The sequence below is a fragment of the Narcine bancroftii genome, chromosome 1 (genome assembly GCF_036971445.1).
Source record: "Narcine bancroftii isolate sNarBan1 chromosome 1, sNarBan1.hap1, whole genome shotgun sequence".
Taxonomy (NCBI): domain Eukaryota; kingdom Metazoa; phylum Chordata; class Chondrichthyes; order Torpediniformes; family Narcinidae; genus Narcine; species Narcine bancroftii.
Window position 1 is genome coordinate 305,574,149 of NC_091469.1, and position 21,976 is coordinate 305,596,124.

A 21,976-nucleotide genomic window follows, 5' to 3' on the forward strand; every position below is an offset into this window, starting at 1 on the left:
TCCCCGCTTTTAATTCCCCAACACTGATCCCCCCCCTGTGATTCCCCGCCTCTGATTCCCCGCCTCTGATTACCCAACTTTGATTCCCCGCCACTGATTCCCCATTTCTGATTCCCCATCTCTGATTCTCCGCATCTGATTCCACAACTCTGATTCCCTGCCTCTGATTCACCGCCTCTGTTTCCCAATGTCTGATTCTCCGCCTCTGATTCCACAACTCTGATTCCCTGCCTCTGTTTCCCCAACTCTGATTCCCAGCCTCTGGTTCCCCACCTCTGATTCCCCGTCTCTGATTCCCCATCTCTAATTCCCCGCCTCTCATTCCCTACTCTGATTCACCATCTCAAATTCTCCGCATCTGATTCCCCATACTGATACCCCAACTCTGTTTCCCCGCCTCTGATTCCCCTCCTCTGATTCCCCATCTCTGATTTACAACCTCTGAATCCCCGCGTCTGATTCACCACCACTGATTCCCCGCCTCTGATTCCCCATCTCTGATTCCCCACCTCTGATTCCCCATATCTGATTCCCCACCTCTGTTTCCCCGCCTCTGATTCCCCGCATCTGTTTCCCCATATCCGATTCCCCGCCTCTGATTCCACAACTCTGATTCCCCGCCTCTGATTCCACAACTCTGATTCCCTGCCTTTGATTCCCCATCTCTGATTCCCCGCCTCTGATTCCCCATTAAAGATTCCACGCCTCTTATTCCCCAACTCTGATTCCCCGCCTCTGATTCCCCAGCTCTGATTCCCCGCCTCTGATTCCCTGCGTCTGATTCCCTGCCTCTGATTCCCCGCCTCTGATTCCCCATCTCTGATTCACCACCTCTGATTCCCCAACTCTGATTCCCCATATCTGACTCCCCGCCTCTATTTCCCCGCCTCTGATACCCCGCCTCTGATTCCCCATCTCTGATTCCCCGCCTCTGATTCCCCGTGTCTGATTCCCCACCTCTGAGTCCTTTCCTCTGATTCCCCATCTCTGATTCACCACCTCTGATTCCCAATCTCTGATTCCCGGCCTTTGATTCCCCACCTCTGATTCCCGGCTCTGATTCCAGGCTTCTGATTCACGGCCTCTGATTCCCCGTCTCTGATTCCCTGCCTCTGATTCGCCGCCTCTTATTCCCCACCTCTGATTCCCCATACTGATTCCCCACCTGTGTTTCCCCGCCTCTGATTCTCCGCCTTTGATTCCCCATCTCTGATTTACAACCTCTGATTCACCACCGCTGATTCCCCATATCTGATTCCCGCCTCTGTTTCCCCGCCTCTGATTCCCCGCATCTGTTTCCCCAAATCTGATTCCCCACCTCTGATTCCACAACTCTGATTCCCCGCCTCTGATTCCACAACTCTGATTCCCCGCCTCTGATTCCCCATCTCTGATTCCCCGCTTCTGTTCCCCGTGATTGATTCCCTGCCTCATATTCCCTGCCTCAGATTCCCCATCTCTGGTTCACCGCCTTTGATTCGCCACCTCTGATTCCCCATATCTGATTCCCCGCCTCTATTTCCCTGCCTCTTATTCCCCGCCTCTGATTCCCCATATCTCATTCCCCGCCTCTGATTCCCCATCTCTGATTCCCGGACTCTGATTCCCCAACTCTGATTCCCCGCCTCTGATACCCAGCCTCTGATTTCCCATGTCTGATTTCCTGCCTCTGATTCCCCTCCTCTGATTCACCATCTCTGATTCAGCGGCTCTGATTCCCCACCTCTGATTCCCCATATCTGATTCCCCACCTATGTTTCCCCGCCTCTGATTCCCCGCCTCTGTTTCCCCATCTCTGATTGCCGGCCTCTGATTCCCCACCTCTGATTTCCCGCCTCTGATTCCCCATATGTGATTCCCTGCCTCTGAATCCCTGCCTCTGATTCCCCACCACTGATTCCCCGCCTCTGATTCCCCAACTCAGATACCCCGCATCTGATTCCCCATCTCTGATTCCCTGCCTCTGATTCCCCATCTCTGATTCCCCATATCTGATTCCCCGCCTCTGATTCCCTGCCTCTGATACCCCAACTCTGATTCCCCACCTCTGATTCCCGGCCTCTGATTCCCCGACTCTGATTCACCATCTCTGATTCCCCGCCTCTGATTCTACACCTCTGGTTCCCCAACTCTGATTCCCCACCTCTGATTCCCCAACTCTGATTTCCCGCCTCTGAATCCCCATCTCTGATTCCCCGCCTCTGATTGCACAACTTAGATATACCGCCTCTGATTCCCGGCCTCTGATTCCCCATGTCTGATTCTCCGCCTCTGATTCCACAACTCTGATTCCCCGCCTCTGTTTCCCCAACTCTGATTCCCTGCCTCTTATTCCCCATCTCTGATTCCCTGCCTCTGATTCCCCATCTCTGATTCCCCGCCTCTGAATCCCCATCTCTGATTGCCCGCCTCTGATTCCACAACTCTGATTCCCCTCCTCTGATTCCGGGCCTTAGATTCCCCGACTCTGATTCCCCAACTCTGATTCCCCGCCTCTGATTCCAGATCTCTGATTCCCCGCCTCTGATTCCCAATCTCAGGTTCCCCGCTTTTAATTCCCCAACACTGATTCCCCCCCTGTGATTCCCCGCCTCTGAATCCCCGCCTCTGATTCCCCAACTTTGATTCCCCGCCACTGATTCCCCATTTCTGATTCCCCATCTCTGATTCTCCACCTCTGATTCCACAACTCTGATTCCCTGCCTCTGATTCACCGCCTCTGATTCCCAATGTCTGATTCTCCGCCTCTGATTCCACAACTCTGATACCCCGCCTCTGTTTCCCCAACTCTGATTCCCAGCCTCTGGTTCCCCGCCTCTGATTCCCCGTCTCTGATTCCCCATCTCTAATTCCCCGCCTCTGATTCCCTACTCTGATTCACCATCTCAAATTCCCCGCATCTGATTCCCCATCTCTGATTCCCAGCCTCTGATTCCCCATATATGATTCCCCACCTGAGATTCCCCGCTTCTGATTCCCTGCCTCTCATACCCGGCCTCTTATTCCCCATGTCTGATTCCACGACTCTGATTCCCCAAATCTGATTCCTCGCCTCTGATACCCCAACTCTGATTCCCTGCCTCTGATTCCCCGCATCTGATACCCCATCTCTGATTCCCCATCTCTGATTCCCTGGCTCTGATTCCCCAACTCTTATTCCCTGCCTCTGATTCCCCATATCCGACACCCCGCATCTGATTCCCCGCATCTTATTCCCCAACTCCGATTCCCCATCTCTGATTCTCCGCCTCTGATTCCACACCTCTGATTCCCCATTTCTTATTCCCCACGTCTGATTCCCCAACACTGATTCCCAGCCTCTGAATCCCCAACTCTGATTCCCCGCCTCTGATTCCCCAACTCTGATTTCCAGCCTCTGAATCCCCATGTCTGATACTCCACCTCTGATTCCTCAACTCAGTTTACCGGCATCTGATTCCCCATCTCTGATTCCCTGCCTCTGATTCCCCATCTCTGATTCCCCATATCTGATTCCCCGCCTCTGATTCCCCGTCTCTGATTCCCCGCCTCTGATTCCCCGCCTCTGATTACCCATGTCTTATTCCCCGACTATGATTCCCCAACTCTGATTCCCTGCCTCTGATTCCTCATCTCGGTTTCCCCATATCTGATTCCCCGCCTCTGATTCACCATCTCTGATTCCCCGCCTCTGATTCCCCGCCTCTGATTCCCCATGTCTGAATCCCCAACTCTGATTCACCATCTCTGATTCCCCGCCTCTGATTCCCCGGCTCTGATTCCCCATGTCTGAATCCCCAACTCTGATTCCTCGCCTCTGATTCCCCAACTCTGATTTCCGGCCATTGAATCCCCATGTCTGATTCCCCGCCTCTGATTCCTCCACTCAGATTACCCGCATCTGATTCCCCATCTCTGATTCCCTGCCTCTGATTCACCATCTCTGATTCCCCATATCTGATTCCCCGCCTCCGATTCCCCATGTCTGATTCCCAAACTCTGATTCGCCAAATCTGACTCCCGCCTCTGAATCCCCAACTCTGATTCCCCGCCTCTGATTCCCTGCCTCTGATTCCCCATATCTGATTCCTCGCCTCTGATTCCCCAAAATTGATTCACCGGCTCTGATTCCCCGCCTCTGATTCCCCGCCTCTGATTCCACACCTCTGATTCCCCAACTCTTATTCCCCACCTCTGATTCCCAAACTCTGACTCCCCGCCTCAGATTTCCCATGTCTTATTCTCCGCAACTGATTCCCCAACTCTGATTCCCCGCCTCTGTTTCCCCAACTCTGATTCCCTGCCTCTGATTCCCCATATCTGATACCCCACCTCTGATTACCACCTCTGATTCCCCGCCTCTGATTCCCCATCTCTTATTCCCCGCCTCTGATTCCATACCTCTGATTCCTCATCTCTTATTCCACACCTCTGATTCCCCAACTCTTATTCCCCACCTCTGATTCCCCAACTCTGACACCCCGCCTCTGATTCCCCATGTCTTATTCCCCGCCTATGATTCCCCAAATCTGATTCCCTGCCTCTGAATCCCCATTTTTGAATCAACAACTCTGAATCCCCGCCTCTGATTCCACAACTCTGATTCCCCATCTCTGATTCCCCATCTCTGATTCCCTACCTCTGATTCCCCAACTCTGGTTCCCTGCCTTTGATTCCACATATCCGATTCCCCACCTCTGATTCCCGGCCTCTGATTCCCCGACTCTGATTCACCATCTCTGATTCCCCGCCTCTGATTCCACACCTCTGGTTCCCCAACTCTGATTCCCCACCTCTGATTCCCCAACTCTGATTTCCCGCCTCTGAATCCCCATCTCTGATTCCCCGCCTCTGATTGCACAACTCAGATACACCGCCACTGATTCCCGGCCTCTGATTCCCCATGTCTGATTCTCTGCCTCTGATTCCACAACTCTGATTCCCCGCCTCTGTTTCCCCAACTCTGATTCCCTGCCTCTGATTCCCCATCTCTGATTCCCTGCCTCTGATTCCCCATCTCTGATTCCCCGCCTCTGAATCCCCATCTCTGATTGCCCGCCTCTGATTCCCCAACTCTGATTCCCCTCCTCTGATTCCCGGCCTTAGATTCCCCGACTCTGATTCCCCAACTCTGATTCCCCGCCTCTGATTCCAGATCTCTGATTCCCCGCCTCTGAATCCCCACCTCTGATTCCCAATCTCAGGTTCCCCGCTTTTAATTCCCCAACACTGATTCCCCCCCTGTGATTCCCCATCTCTGATTCTCCGCCTCTGATTCCACAACTCTGATTCCCTGCCTCTGATTCACCGCCTCTGATTCCCAATGTCTGATTCTCCGCCTCTGATTCCACAACTCTGATTCCCCGCCTCTGTTTCCCCAACTCTGATACCCAGCCTCTGGTTCCCCGCCTCTGATTCCCTACTCTGATTCACCATCTCAAATTCCCCGCATCTGATTCCCCATCTCTGATTCCCAGCCTCTGATTCCCCATATATGATTCCCCGCCTGAGATTCCCCGCCTCTGATTCCCCGCCTCTGATACCCGGCCTCTTATTCCCCATGTCCGATTCCCCGACTCTGATTCCCCAAATCTGATTCCTCGCCTCAGATACCCCAACTCTGATTCCCCGCTTCTGATTCCCCGCATCTGATACCCCATCTCTGATTCCCCATCTCTGATTCCCTGGCTCTGATTCCCCAACTCTTATTCCCTGCCTCTGATTCCCCATATCCGACACCCCGCATCTGATTCCCCGCATCTTATTCCCCAACTCCGATTCCCCATCTCTGATTCTCCGCCTCTGATTCCACACCTCTGATTCCCCATTTCTTATTCCCCACGTCTGATTCCCCAACACTGATTCCCCGCCACTGACTCCCCAACTCTGATTCCCCGCCTCTGATTCCCCAACTCTGATTTCCAGCCTCCGAATCCCCATGTCTGATACTCCACCTCTGATCCCTCAACTCAGATTACCCGCATCTGATTCCCCATCTCTGATTCCCTGCCTCTGATTCCCCATCTCTGATTCCCCATATCTGATTCCCCGCCTCTGATTCCCCGTCTCTGATTCCCCGCCTCTGATTCCCCGCCTCTGATTACCCATGTCTTATTCCCCACCTATGATTCCCCAACTCTGATTCCCTGCCTCTAATTCCTCATCTCGGATTCCCCATATCTGATTCCCCGCCTCTGATTCCCCGCCTCTGATTCCCCGCCTCTGATTCCCCATGTCTGAATCCCCAACTCTGATTCACCATCTCTGATTCCCCGCCTCTGATTCCCCGCCTCTGATTCCCCATGTCTGAATCCCCAACTCTGATTCCTCGCCTCTGATTCCCCATCTCTGATTCCCGCCTCTCATACCTATCTATTATTCCCCACCTCTGATGCCCCAACTCTGACACCCCGCCTCTGATTCCCCATGTCTTATTCCCCGCCTATGTTTCACCAACTCTGATTCCTTGCCTCTGAATCCCCATCTCTGATTCCCCATATCTGATTCCCCGCCTCTGATTCCCGATCTCTGATTCCCGGCCTCTGATTCCCCACCTCTGATTCCCCATCTCTGATGTCCCACCTCTGATTCCCCGACTCTCACGCCCCACCTCTGATTCCCCGCAACTCATTCCCCATCTCTGATTCCTTGCCTCTGATATCCCAACACTAATTCCTCGCCTTTGATACCCCACCTCTGATTCCCCATCTCTGATTCCACACCTCTGACTCCCCATCTCTGATTCCCGCCTCTCATACCTATCTCTGATTCCCCACCTCCGATTCCCCAACTCTGATTCCCCACCTCTGATACCCCGCCTCTGATTCCCCATCTCTGATTCCCTTCCTCTGATTCCCCATCTCTGATTCCCCGCCTCTGAATCCCCATCTCTGATTGCCCACCTCTGATTCCCTAACTCTGATTCCCGTCCTCTGATTCCCGGCCTTAGATTTCCGGACTCTGATTCCACAACTCTGATTCCCCGCATCTGATTCCAGATCTCTGATTCCCCGCCTCTGAATCCCCGCCTCTGATTCACAATCTCAGGTTCCCCGCTTTTAACTCCCCAACACTGATTCCCCCCCTGTGATTCCCCGCCTCTGATTCCCCGCCTCTGATTACCCAACTTTGATTCCCCGCCACTGATTCCCCATTTCTGATTCCCCATCTCTGATTCCCCGCCTCTGATTGCACAACTCAGATACACCGCCACTGATTCCCGGCCTCTGATTCCCCATGTCTGATTCTCTGCCTCTGATTCCACAACTCTGATTCCCCGCCTCTGTTTCCCCAACTCTGATTCCCTGCCTCTGATTCCCCATCTCTGATTCCCTGCCTCTGATTCCCCATCTCTGATTCCCCGCCTCTGAATCCCCATCTCTGATTGCCCGCCTCTGATTCCCCAACTCTGATTCCCCTCCTCTGATTCCCGGCCTTAGATTCCCCGACTCTGATTCCCCAACTCTGATTCCCCGCCTCTGATTCCAGATCTCTGATTCCCCGCCTCTGAATCCCCACCTCTGATTCCCAATCTCAGGTTCCCCGCTTTTAATTCCCCAACACTGATTCCCCCCCTGTGATTCCCCATCTCTGATTCTCCGCCTCTGATTCCACAACTCTGATTCCCTGCCTCTGATTCACCGCCTCTGATTCCCAATGTCTGATTCTCCGCCTCTGATTCCACAACTCTGATTCCCCGCCTCTGTTTCCCCAACTCTGATACCCAGCCTCTGGTTCCCCGCCTCTGATTCCCTACTCTGATTCACCATCTCAAATTCCCCGCATCTGATTCCCCATCTCTGATTCCCAGCCTCTGATTCCCCATATATGATTCCCCGCCTGAGATTCCCCGCCTCTGATTCCCCGCCTCTGATACCCGGCCTCTTATTCCCCATGTCCGATTCCCCGACTCTGATTCCCCAAATCTGATTCCTCGCCTCAGATACCCCAAATCTGATTTTCCGCTTCTGATTCCCCGCATCTGATATCCCATCTCTGATTCCCCATCTCTGATTCCCTGGCTCTGATTCCCCAACTCTTATTCCCTGCCTCTGATTCCCCATATCCGACACCCCGCATCTGATTCCCCGCATCTTATTCCCCAACTCCGATTCCCCATCTCTGATTCTCCGCCTCTGATTCCACACCTCTGATTCCCCATTTCTTATTCCCCACGTCTGATTCCCCAACACTGATTCCCCGCCACTGACTCCCCAACTCTGATTCCCCGCCTCTGATTCCCCAACTCTGATTTCCAGCCTCCGAATCCCCATGTCTGATACTCCACCTCTGATCCCTCAACTCAGATTACCCGCATCTGATTCCCCATCTCTGATTCCCTGCCTCTGATTCCCCATCTCTGATTCCCCATATCTGATTCCCCGCCTCTGATTCCCCGTCTCTGATTCCCCGCCTCTGATTCCCCGCCTCTGATTACCCATGTCTTATTCCCCGCCTATGATTCCCCAACTCTGATTCCCTGCCTCTAATTCCTCATCTCGGATTCCCCATATCTGATTCCCCGCCTCTGATTCCCCGCCTCTGATTCCCCGCCTCTGATTCCCCATGTCTGAATCCCCAACTCTGATTCACCATCTCTGATTCCCCGCCTCTGATTCCCCGCCTCTGATTCCCCATGTCTGAATCCCCAACTCTGATTCCTCGCCTCTGATTCCCCATCTCTGATTCCCGCCTCTCATACCTATCTATTATTCCCCACCTCTGATGCCCCAACTCTGACACCCCGCCTCTGATTCCCCATGTCTTATTCCCCGCCTATGTTTCACCAACTCTGATTCCCTGCCTCTGAATCCCCATCTCTGATTCCCCATATCTGATTCCCCGCCTCTGATTCCCGATCTCTGATTCCCGGCCTCTGATTCCCCACCTCTGATTCCCCATCTCTGATGTCCCACCTCTGATTCCCCGACTCTCACGCCCCACCTCTGATTCCCCGCAACTCATTCCCCATCTCTGATTCCTTGCCTCTGATATCCCAACACTAATTCCTCGCCTTTGATACCCCACCTCTGATTCCCCATCTCTGATTCCACACCTCTGACTCCCCATCTCTGATTCCCGCCTCTCATACCTATCTCTGATTCCCCACCTCCGATTCCCCAACTCTGATTCCCCACCTCTGATACCCCGCCTCTGATTCCCCATCTCTGATTCCCTTCCTCTGATTCCCCATCTCTGATTCCCCGCCTCTGAATCCCCATCTCTGATTGCCCACCTCTGATTCCCTAACTCTGATTCCCGTCCTCTGATTCCCGGCCTTAGATTCCCGGACTCTGATTCCACAACTCTGATTCCCCGCATCTGATTCCAGATCTCTGATTCCCCGCCTCTGAATCCCCGCCTCTGATTCACAATCTCAGGTTCCCCGCTTTTAACTCCCCAACACTGATTCCCCCCCTGTGATTCCCCGCCTCTGATTCCCCGCCTCTGATTACCCAACTTTGATTCCCCGCCACTGATTCCCCATTTCTGATTCCCCATCTCTGATTCTCCGCCTCTGATTCCACAACTCTGATTCCCTGCCTCTGATTCACCGCCTCTGTTTCCCAATGTCTGATTCTCCGCCTCTGATTCCACAACTCTGATTCCCTGCCTCTGTTTCCCCAACTCTGATTCCCAGCCTCTGGTTCCCCGTCTCTGATTCCCCATCTCTAATTCCCCGCCTCTGATTCCATACTCAGATTCACCATCTCAAATTCTCCGCATCTGATTCCCCATACTGATTCCCCAACTCTGTTTCCCCGCTTCTGATTCCCCGCCTCTGATTCCCCATCTTTGATTTACAACCTCTGAATCCCCGCGTCTGATTCACCACCACTGATTCCCCGCCTCTGATTCCCCATCTCTGATTCCCCACCTCTGATTCCACATATCTGATTCCCCAACTCTGTTTCCCCGCCTCTGATTCCCCGCATCTGTTTCCCCATATCTGATTCCCTGCCTCTGATTCCACATCTCTGATTCCCCGCCTCTGATTCCCCATCTCTGATTCCCTTCCTCTGATTCCCCATCTCTGATTCCCCGCCTCTGAATCCCCATCTCTGATTGCCCACCTCTGATTCCCTAACTCTGATTCCCGTCCTCTGATTCCCGGCCTTAGATTCCCGGACTCTGATTCCACAACTCTGATTCCCCGCATCTGATTCCAGATCTCTGATTCCCCGCCTCTGAATCCCCGCCTCTGATTCACAATCTCAGGTTCCCCGCTTTTAACTCCCCAACACTGATTCCCCCCCTGTGATTCCCCGCCTCTGATTCCCCGCCTCTGATTACCCAACTTTGATTCCCCGCCACTGATTCCCCATTTCTGATTCCCCATCTCTGATTCCCCGCCTCTGATTGCACAACTCAGATACACCGCCACTGATTCCCGGCCTCTGATTCCCCATGTCTGATTCTCTGCCTCTGATTCCACAACTCTGATTCCCCGCCTCTGTTTCCCCAACTCTGATTCCCTGCCTCTGATTCCCCATCTCTGATTCCCTGCCTCTGATTCCCCATCTCTGATTCCCCGCCTCTGAATCCCCATCTCTGATTGCCCGCCTCTGATTCCCCAACTCTGATTCCCCTCCTCTGATTCCCGGCCTTAGATTCCCCGACTCTGATTCCCCAACTCTGATTCCCCGCCTCTGATTCCAGATCTCTGATTCCCCGCCTCTGAATCCCCACCTCTGATTCCCAATCTCAGGTTCCCCGCTTTTAATTCCCCAACACTGATTCCCCCCCTGTGATTCCCCATCTCTGATTCTCCGCCTCTGATTCCACAACTCTGATTCCCTGCCTCTGATTCAACGCCTCTGATTCCCAATGTCTGATTCTCCGCCTCTGATTCCACAACTCTGATTCCCCGCCTCTGTTTCCCCAACTCTGATACCCAGCCTCTGGTTCCCCGCCTCTGATTCCCTACTCTGATTCACCATCTCAAATTCCCCGCATCTGATTCCCCATCTCTGATTCCCAGCCTCTGATTCCCCATATATGATTCCCCGCCTGAGATTCCCCGCCTCTGATTCCCCGCCTCTGATACCCGGCCTCTTATTCCCCATGTCCGATTCCCCGACTCTGATTCCCCAAATCTGATTCCTCGCCTCAGATACCCCAAATCTGATTTTCCGCTTCTGATTCCCCGCATCTGATACCCCATCTCTGATTCCCCATCTCTGATTCCCTGGCTCTGATTCCCCAACTCTTATTCCCTGCCTCTGATTCCCCATATCCGACACCCCGCATCTGATTCCCCGCATCTTATTCCCCAACTCCGATTCCCCATCTCTGATTCTCCGCCTCTGATTCCACACCTCTGATTCCCCATTTCTTATTCCCCACGTCTGATTCCCCAACACTGATTCCCCGCCACTGACTCCCCAACTCTGATTCCCCGCCTCTGATTCCCCAACTCTGATTTCCAGCCTCCGAATCCCCATGTCTGATACTCCACCTCTGATCCCTCAACTCAGATTACCTGCATCTGATTCCCCATCTCTGATTCCCTGCCTCTGATTCCCCATCTCTGATTCCCCATATCTGATTCCCCGCCTCTGATTCCCCGTCTCTGATTCCCCGCCTCTGATTCCCCGCCTCTGATTACCCATGTCTTATTCCCCGCCTATGATTCCCCAACTCTGATTCCCTGCCTCTAATTCCTCATCTCGGATTCCCCATATCTGATTCCCCGCCTCTGATTCCCCGCCTCTGATTCCCCGCCTCTGATTCCCCATGTCTGAATCCCCAACTCTGATTCACCATCTCTGATTCCCCGCCTCTGATTCCCCGCCTCTGATTCCCCATGTCTGAATCCCCAACTCTGATTCCTCGCCTCTGATTCCCCATCTCTGATTCCCGCCTCTCATACCTATCTATTATTCCCCACCTCTGATGCCCCAACTCTGACACCCCGCCTCTGATTCCCCATGTCTTATTCCCCGCCTATGTTTCACCAACTCTGATTCCCTGCCTCTGAATCCCCATCTCTGATTCCCCATATCTGATTCCCCGCCTCTGATTCCCGATCTCTGATTCCCGGCCTCTGATTCCCCACCTCTGATTCCCCATCTCTGATGTCCCACCTCTGATTCCCCGACTCTCACGCCCCACCTCTGATTCCCCGCAACTCATTCCCCATCTCTGATTCCTTGCCTCTGATATCCCAACACTAATTCCTCGCCTTTGATACCCCACCTCTGATTCCCCATCTCTGATTCCACACCTCTGACTCCCCATCTCTGATTCCCGCCTCTCATACCTATCTCTGATTCCCCACCTCCGATTCCCCAACTCTGATTCCCCACCTCTGATACCCCGCCTCTGATTCCCCATCTCTGATTCCCTTCCTCTGATTCCCCATCTCTGATTCCCCGCCTCTGAATCCCCATCTCTGATTGCCCACCTCTGATTCCCTAACTCTGATTCCCGTCCTCTGATTCCCGGCCTTAGATTCCCGGACTCTGATTCCACAACTCTGATTCCCCGCATCTGATTCCAGATCTCTGATTCCCCGCCTCTGAATCCCCGCCTCTGATTCACAATCTCAGGTTCCCCGCTTTTAACTCCCCAACACTGATTCCCCCCCTGTGATTCCCCGCCTCTGATTCCCCGCCTCTGATTACCCAACTTTGATTCCCCGCCACTGATTCCCCATTTCTGATTCCCCATCTCTGATTCTCCGCCTCTGATTCCACAACTCTGATTCCCTGCCTCTGATTCACCGCCTCTGTTTCCCAATGTCTGATTCTCCGCCTCTGATTCCACAACTCTGATTCCCTGCCTCTGTTTCCCCAACTCTGATTCCCAGCCTCTGGTTCCCCGTCTCTGATTCCCCATCTCTAATTCCCCGCCTCTGATTCCATACTCAGATTCACCATCTCAAATTCTCCGCATCTGATTCCCCATACTGATTCCCCAACTCTGTTTCCCCGCTTCTGATTCCCCGCCTCTGATTCCCCATCTTTGATTTACAACCTCTGAATCCCCGCGTCTGATTCACCACCACTGATTCCCCGCCTCTGATTCCCCATCTCTGATTCCCCACCTCTGATTCCACATATCTGATTCCCCACCTCTGTTTCCCCGCCTCTGATTCCCCGCATCTGTTTCCCCATATCTGATTCCCTGCCTCTGATTCCACATCTCTGATTCCCCGTCTCTGATTCCACAACTCTGATTCCCTGCCTTTGATTCCCCATCTCTGATTCCCCGCCTCTGATTCCCCATTAATGATTCCACGCCTCTTATTCCCCAACTCTGATTCCCCGCCTCTGATTCCCCAGCTCTCATTCCCGCCTCTGATTCCCCGCCTCTGATTCCCCATCTCTGATTCACCACCTCTGATTCCCCAACTCTGATTCCCCATATCTGACTCCCCGCCTCTATTTCCCCGCCTCTGATACCCCGCCTCTGATTCCCCATCTCTGATTCCCCGCCTCTGATTCCCCGTGTCTGATTCCCCACCTCTGAGTCCTTTCCTCTGATTCCCCATCTCTGATTCACCACCTCTGATTCCCAATCTCTGATTCCCGGCCTTTGATTCCCCACCTCTGAATCCCGGCTCTGATTCCTGGCTTCTGATTCACGGCCTCTGATTCCCCGTCTCTGATTCCCTGCCTCTGATTCTCCGCCTCTTATTCCCCACCTCTGATTCCCCATACTGATTCCCCACCTGTGTTTCCCCGCCTCTGATTCTCCGCCTCTGATTCCCCATCTCTGATTTACAACCTCTGAATCCCCGCGTCTGATTCACCACCGCTGATTCCCCATATCTGATTCCCGCCTCTGTTTCCCCGCCTCTGATTCCCCGCATCTGTTTCCCCAAATCTGATTCCCCACCTCTGATTCCACAACTCTGATTCCCCGCCTCTGATTCCACAACTCTGATTCCCCGCCTCTGATTCCCCATCTCTGATTCCCCGCTTCTGTTCCCCGTGATTGATTCCCTGCCTCATATTCCCTGCCTCAGATTCCCCATCTCTGGTTCACCGCCTTTGATTCGCCACCTCTGATTCCCCATATCTGATTCCCCGCCTCTATTTCCCTGCCTCTTATTCCCCGCCTCTGATTCCCCATATCTCATTCCCCACCTCTGATTCCCCATCTCTGATTCCCGGACTCTGATTCCCCAACTCTGATTCCCCGCCTCTGATACCCAGCCTCTGATTTCCCATGTCTGATTTCCTGCCTCTGGTTCCCCTCCTCTGATTCACCATCTCTGATTCAGCGGCTCTGATTCCCCACCTCTGATTCCCCATATCTGATTCCCCACCTATGTTTCCCCGCCTCTGATTCCCCGCCTCTGTTTCCCCATCTCTGATTGCCGGCCTCTGATTCCCCACCTCTGATTTCCCGCCTCTGATTCCCCATATGTGATTCCCTGCCTCTGAATCCCTGCCTCTGATTCCCCACCACTGATTCCCCGCCTCTGATTCCCCAACTCAGATACCCCGCATCTGATTCCCCATCTCTGATTCCCTGCCTCTGATTCCCCATCTCTGATTCCCCATATCTGATTCCCCACCTCTGATTCCCCGCCTCTGATTCCCCGCCTCTGATTACCCGCCTCTGATTCCAGGCCTCTGATTCCACATGTCTGAATCCCCGCCTCTGATTCCACAACTCCGGTTCCCCGTCTCTGATTCCCGATCTCTGATTCCCTACCTCTGATTCCCCAACTCTGGTTCCCTGCCTCTGATTCCACATATCCGATTCCCCACCTCTGATTCCCGGCCTCTGATTCCCCGACTCTGATTCACCATCTCTGATTCCCCGCCTCTGATTCCACACCTCTGGTTCCCCAACTCTGATTCCCCACCTCTGATACCCCAACTCTGATTTCCCGCCTCTGAATCCCCATCTCTGATTCCCCGCCTCTGATTGCACAACTCAGATAGACCGCCTCTGATTCCCGGCCTCTGATTCCCCATGTCTGATTCTCCGCCTCTGATTCCACAACTCTGATTCCCCGCCTCTGTTTCCCCAACTCTGATTCCCTGCCTCTTATTCCCCATCTCTGATTCCCTGCCTCTGATTCCCCATCTCTGATTCCCCGCCTCTGAATCCCCATCTCTGATTGCCCGCCTCTGATTCCACAACTCTGATTCCCCTCCTCTGATTCCGGGCCTTAGATTCCCCGACTCTTATTCCCCAACTCTGATTCCCCGCCTCTGATTCCAGATCTCTGATTCCCCGCCTCTGATTCCCAATCTCAGGTTCCCCGCTTTTAATTCCCCAACACTGATTCCCCCCCTGTGATTCCCCGCCTCTGATTCCCCGCCTCTGATTCCCCAACTTTGATTCCCCGCCACTGATTCCCCATTTCTGATTCCCCATCTCTGATTCTCCGCCTCTGATTCCACAACTCTGATTCCCTGCCTCTGATTCACCGCCTCTGATTCCCAATGTCTGATTCTCCGCCTCTGATTCCACAACTCTGATACCCCGCCTCTGTTTCCCCAACTCTGATTCCCAGCCTCTGGTTCCCCGCCTCTGATTCCCCGTCTCTGATTCCCCATCTCTAATTCCCCGCCTCTGATTCCCTACTCTGATTCACCATCTCAAATTCCCCGCATCTGATTCCCCATCTCTGATTCCCAGCCTCTGATTCCCCATATATGATTCCCCGCCTGAGATTCCCCGCTTCTGATTCCCTGCCTCTCATACCCGGCCTCTTATTCCCCATGTCTGATTCCACGACTCTGATTCCCCAAATCTGATTCCTCGCCTCTGATACCCCAACTCTGATTCCCTGCCTCTGATTCCCCGCATCTGATACCCCATCTCTGATTCCCCATCTCTGATTCCCTGGCTCTGATTCCCCAACTCTTATTCCCTGCCTCTGATTCCCCATATCCGACACCCCGCATCTGATTCCCCGCATCTTATTCCCCAACTCCGATTCCCCATCTCTGATTCTCCGCCTCTGATTCCACACCTCTGATTCCCCATTTCTTATTCCCCACGTCTGATTCCCCAACACTGATTCCCAGCCTCTGAATCCCCAACTCTGATTCCCCGCCTCTGATTCCCCAACTCTGATTTCCAGCCTCTGAATCCCCATGTCTGATACTCCACCTCTGATTCCTCAACTCAGTTTACCGGCATCTGATTCCCCATCTCTGATTCCCTGCCTCTGATTCCCCATCTCTGATTCCCCATATCTGATTCCCCGCCTCTGATTCCCCGTCTCTGAATCCCCGCCTCTGATTCCCCGCCTCTGATTACCCATGTCTTATTCCCCGACTATGATTCCCCAACTCTGATTCCCTGCCTCTGATTCCTCATCTCGGTTTCCCCATATCTGATTCCCCGCCTCTGATTCACCATCTCTGATTCCCCGCCTCTGATTCCCCGCCTCTGATTCCCCATGTCTGAATCCCCAACTCTGATTCACCATCTCTGATTCCCCGCCTCTGATTCCCCGGCTCTGATTCCCCATGTCTGAATCCCCAACTCTGATTCCTCGCCTCTGATTCCCCAACTCTGATTTCCGGCCATTGAATCCCCATGTCTGATTCCCCGCCTCTGATTCCTCCACTCAGATTACCCGCATCTGATTCCCCATCTCTGATTCCCTGCCTCTGATTCACCATCTCTGATTCCCCATATCTGATTCCCCGCCTCCGATTCCCCATGTCTGATTCCCAAACTCTGATTCGCCAAATCTGACTCCCGCCTCTGAATCCCCAACTCTGATTCCCCGCCTCTGATTCCCTGCCTCTGATTCCCCATATCTGATTCCTCGCCTCTGATTCCCCAAAATTGATTCACCGGCTCTGATTCCCCGCCTCTGATTCCCCGCCTCTGATTCCACACCTCTGATTCCCCAACTCTTATTCCCCACCTCTGATTCCCAAACTCTGACTCCCCGCCTCAGATTTCCCATGTCTTATTCTCCGCAACTGATTCCCCAACTCTGATTCCCCGCCTCTGTTTCCCCAACTCTGATTCCCTGCCTCTGATTCCCCATATCTGATACCCCACCTCTGATTACCACCTCTGATTCCCCGCTTCTGATTCCCCATCTCTTATTCCCCGCCTCTGATTCCATACCTCTGATTCCTCATCTCTTATTCCACACCTCTGATTCCCCAACTCTTATTCCCCACCTCTGATTCCCCAACTCTGACACCCCGCCTCTGATTCCCCATGTCTTATTCCCCGCCTATGATTCCCCAAATCTGATTCCCTGCCTCTGAATCCCCATTTTTGAATCCACAACTCTGAATCCCCGCCTCTGATTCCACAACTCTGATTCCCCATCTCTGATTCCCCATCTCTGATTCCCTACCTCTGATTCCCCAACTCTGGTTCCCTGCCTTTGATTCCACATATCCGATTCCCCACCTCTGATTCCCGGCCTCTGATTCCCCGACTCTGATTCACCATCTCTGATTCCCCGCCTCTGATTCCACACCTCTGGTTCCCCAACTCTGATCCCCCACCTCTGATTCCCCAACTCTGATTTCCCGCCTCTGAATCCCCATCTCTGATTCCCCGCCTCTGATTGCACAACTCAGATACACCGCCACTGATTCCCGGCCTCTGATTCCCCATGTCTGATTCTCCGCCTCTGATTCCACAACTCTGATTCCCCGCCTCTGTTTCCCCAACTCTGATTCCCTGCCTCTGATTCCCCATCTCTGATTCCCTGCCTCTGATTCCCCATCTCTGATTCCCCGCCACTGAATCCCCATCTCTGATTGCCCGCCTCTGATTCCCCAACTCTGATTCCCCTCCTCTGATTCCCGGCCTTAGATTCCCCGACTCTGATTCCCCAACTCTGATTCCCCGCCTCTGATTCCAGATCTCTGATTCCCCGCCTCTGAATCCCCACCTCTGATTCCCAATCTCAGGTTCCCCGCTTTTAATTCCCCAACACTGATTCCCCCCCTGTGATTCCCCATCTCTGATTCTCCGCCTCTGATTCCACAACTCTGATTCCCTGCCTCTGATTCACCGCCTCTGATTCCCAATGTCTGATTCTCCGCCTCTGATTCCACAACTCTGATTCCCCGCCTCTGTTTCCCCAACTCTGATACCCAGCCTCTGGTTCCCCGCCTCTGATTCCCTACTCTGATTCACCATCTCAAATTCCCCGCATCTGATTCCCCATCTCTGATTCCCAGCCTCTGATTCCCCATATATGATTCCCCGCCTGAGATTCCCCGCCTCTGATTCCCCGCCTCTGATACCCGGCCTCTTATTCCCCATGTCCGATTCCCCGACTCTGATTCCCCAAATCTGATTCCTCGCCTCAGATACCCCAACTCTGATTCCCCGCTTCTGATTCCCCGCATCTGATACCCCATCTCTGATTCCCCATCTCTGATTCCCTGGCTCTGATTCCCCAACTCTTATTCCCTGCCTCTGATTCCCCATATCCGACACCCCGCATCTGATTCCCCGCATCTTATTCACCAACTCAGATTCCCCACCTCTGATTCTCCGCCTCTGATTCCACACCTCTGATTCCCCATTTCTTATTCCCCACGTCTGATTCCCCAACACTGATTCCCCGCCACTGACTCCCCAACTCTGATTCCCCGCCTCTGATTCCCCAACTCTGATTTCCAGCCTCCGAATCCCCATGTCTGATACTCCACCTCTGATCCCTCAACTCAGATTACCCGCATCTGATTCCCCATCTCTGATTCCCTGCCTCTGATTCCCCATCTCTGATTCCCCATATCTGATTCCCCGCCTCTGATTCCCCGTCTCTGATTCCCCGCCTCTGATTCCCCACCTCTGATTACCCATGTCTTATTCCCCGCCTATGATTCCCCAACTCTGATTCCCTGCCTCTAATTCCTCATCTCGGATTCCCCATATCTGATTCCCCGCCTCTGATTCCCCGCCTCTGATTCCCCGCCTCTGATTCCCCATGTCTGAATCCCCAACTCTGATTCACCATCTCTGATTCCCCGCCTCTGATTCCCCGCCTCTGATTCCCCATGTCTGAATCCCCAACTCTGATTCCTCGCCTCTGATTCCCCATCTCTGATTCCCGCCTCTCATACCTATCTATTATTCCCCACCTCTGATGCCCCAACTCTGACACCCCGCCTCTGATTCCCCATGTCTTATTCCCCGCCTATGTTTCACCAACTCTGATTCCCTGCCTCTGAATCCCCATCTCTGATTCCCCATATCTGATTCCCCGCCTCTGATTCCCGATCTCTGATTCCCGGCCTCTGATTCCCCACTTCTGATTCCCCATCTCTGATGTCCCACCTCTGATTCCCCGACTCTCACGCCCCACCTCTGATTCCCCGCAACTCATTCCCCATCTCTGATTCCTTGCCTCTGATATCCCAACACTAATTCCTCGCCTTTGATACCCCACCTCTGATTCCCCATCTCTGATTCCACACCTCTGACTCCCCATCTCTGATTCCCGCCTCTCATACCTATCTCTGATTCCCCACCTCCGATTCCCCAACTCTGATTCCCCACCTCTGATACCCCGCCTCTGATTCCCCATCTCTGATTCCCTTCCTCTGATTCCCCATCTCTGATTCCCCGCCTCTGAATCCCCATCTCTGATTGCCCACCTCTGATTCCCTAACTCTGATTCCCGTCCTCTGATTCCCGGCCTTAGATTCCCGGACTCTGATTCCACAACTCTGATTCCCCGCATCTGATTCCAGATCTCTGATTCCCCGCCTCTGAATCCCCGCCTCTGATTCACAATCTCAGGTTCCCCGCTTTTAACTCCCCAACACTGATTCCCCCCCTGTGATTCCCCGCCTCTGATTCCCCGCCTCTGATTACCCAACTTTGATTCCCCGCCACTGATTCCCCATTTCTGATTCCCCATCTCTGATTCTCCGCCTCTGATTCCACAACTCTGATTCCCTGCCTCTGATTCACCGCCTCTGTTTCCCAATGTCTGATTCTCCGCCTCTGATTCCACAACTCTGATTCCCTGCCTCTGTTTCCCCAACTCTGATTCCCAGCCTCTGGTTCCCCATCTCTGATTCCCCATCTCTAATTCCCCGCCTCTGATTCCCTACTCAGATTCACCATCTCAAATTCTCCGCATCTGATTCCCCATACTGATTCCCCAACTCTGTTTCCCCGCTTCTGATTCCCCGCCTCTGATTCCCCATCTTTGATTTACAACCTCTGAATCCCCGCGTCTGATTCACCACCACTGATTCCCCGCCTCTGATTCCCCATCTCTGATTCCCCACCTCTGATTCCACATATCTGATTCCCCACCTCTGTTTCCCCGCCTCTGATTCCCCGCATCTGTTTCCCCATATCTGATTCCCTGCCTCTGATTCCACATCTCTGATTCCCCGTCTCTGATTCCACAACTCTGATTCCCTGCCTTTGATTCCCCATCTCTGATTCCCCGCCTCTGATTCCCCATTAATGATTCCACGCCTCTTATTCCCCAACTCTGATTCCCCGCCTCTGATTCCCCAGCTCTCATTCCCGCCTCTGATTCCCCGCCTCTGATTCCCCATCTCTGATTCACCAGCTCTGATTCCCCAACTCTGATTCCCCATATCTGACTCCCCGCCTCTATTTCCCCGCCTCTGATACCCCGCCTCTGATTCCCCATCTCTGATTCCCCGCCTCTGATTCCCCGTGTCTGATTCCCCACCTCTGAGTCCTTTCCTCTGATTCCCCATCTCTGATTCACCACCTCTGATTCCCAATCTCTGATTCCCGGCCTTTGATTCCCCACCTCTGATTCCCGGCTCTGATTCCTGGCTTCTGATTCACGGCCTCTGATTCCCCGTCTCTGATTCCCTGCCTCTGATTCTCCGCCTCTTATTCCCCACCTCTGATTCCCCATACTGATTCCCCACCTGTGTTTCCCCGCCTCTGATTCTCCGCCTCTGATTCCCCATCTCTGATTTACAACCTCTGAATCCCCGCGTCTGATTCACCACCGCTGATTCCCCATATCTGATTCCCGCCTCTGTTTCCCCGCCTCTGATTCCCCGCATCTGTTTCCCCAAATCTGATTCCCCACCTCTGATTCCACAACTCTGATTCCCCGCCTCTGATTCCACAACTCTGATTCCCCGCCTCTGATTCCCCATCTCTGATTCCCCGCTTCTGTTCCCCGTGATTGATTCCCTGCCTCATATTCCCTGCCTCAGATTCCCCATCTCTGGTTCACCGCCTTTGATTCGCCACCTCTGATTCCCCATATCTGATTCCCCGCCTCTATTTCCCTGCCTCTTATTCCCCGCCTCTGATTCCCCATATCTCATTCCCCACCTCTGATTCCCCATCTCTGATTCCCGGACTCTGATTCCCCAACTCTGATTCCCCGCCTCTGATACCCAGCCTCTGATTTCCCATGTCTGATTTCCTGCCTCTGGTTCCCCTCCTCTGATTCACCATCTCTGATTCAGCGGCTCTGATTCCCCACCTCTGATTCCCCATATCTGATTCCCCACCTATGTTTCCCCGCCTCTGATTCCCCGCCTCTGTTTCCCCATCTCTGATTGCCGGCCTCTGATTCCCCACCTCTGATTTCCCGCCTCTGATTCCCCATATGTGATTCCCTGCCTCTGAATCCCTGCCTCTGATTCCCCACCACTGATTCCCCGCCTCTGATTCCCCAACTCAGATACCCCGCATCTGATTCCCCATCTCTGATTCCCTGCCTCTGATTCCCCATCTCTGATTCCCCATATCTGATTCCCCACCTCTGATTCCCCGCCTCTGATTCCCCGCCTCTGATTACCCGCCTCTGATTCCAGGCCTCTGATTCCACATGTCTGAATCCCCGCCTCTGATTCCACAACTCCGGTTCCCCGTCTCTGATTCCCGATCTCTGATTCCCTACCTCTGATTCCCCAACTCTGGTTCCCTGCCTCTGATTCCACATATCCGATTCCCCACCTCTGATTCCCGGCCTCTGATTCCCCGACTCTGATTCACCATCTCTGATTCCCCGCCTCTGATTCCACACCTCTGGTTCCCCAACTCTGATTCCCCACCTCTGATTCCCCAACTCTGATTT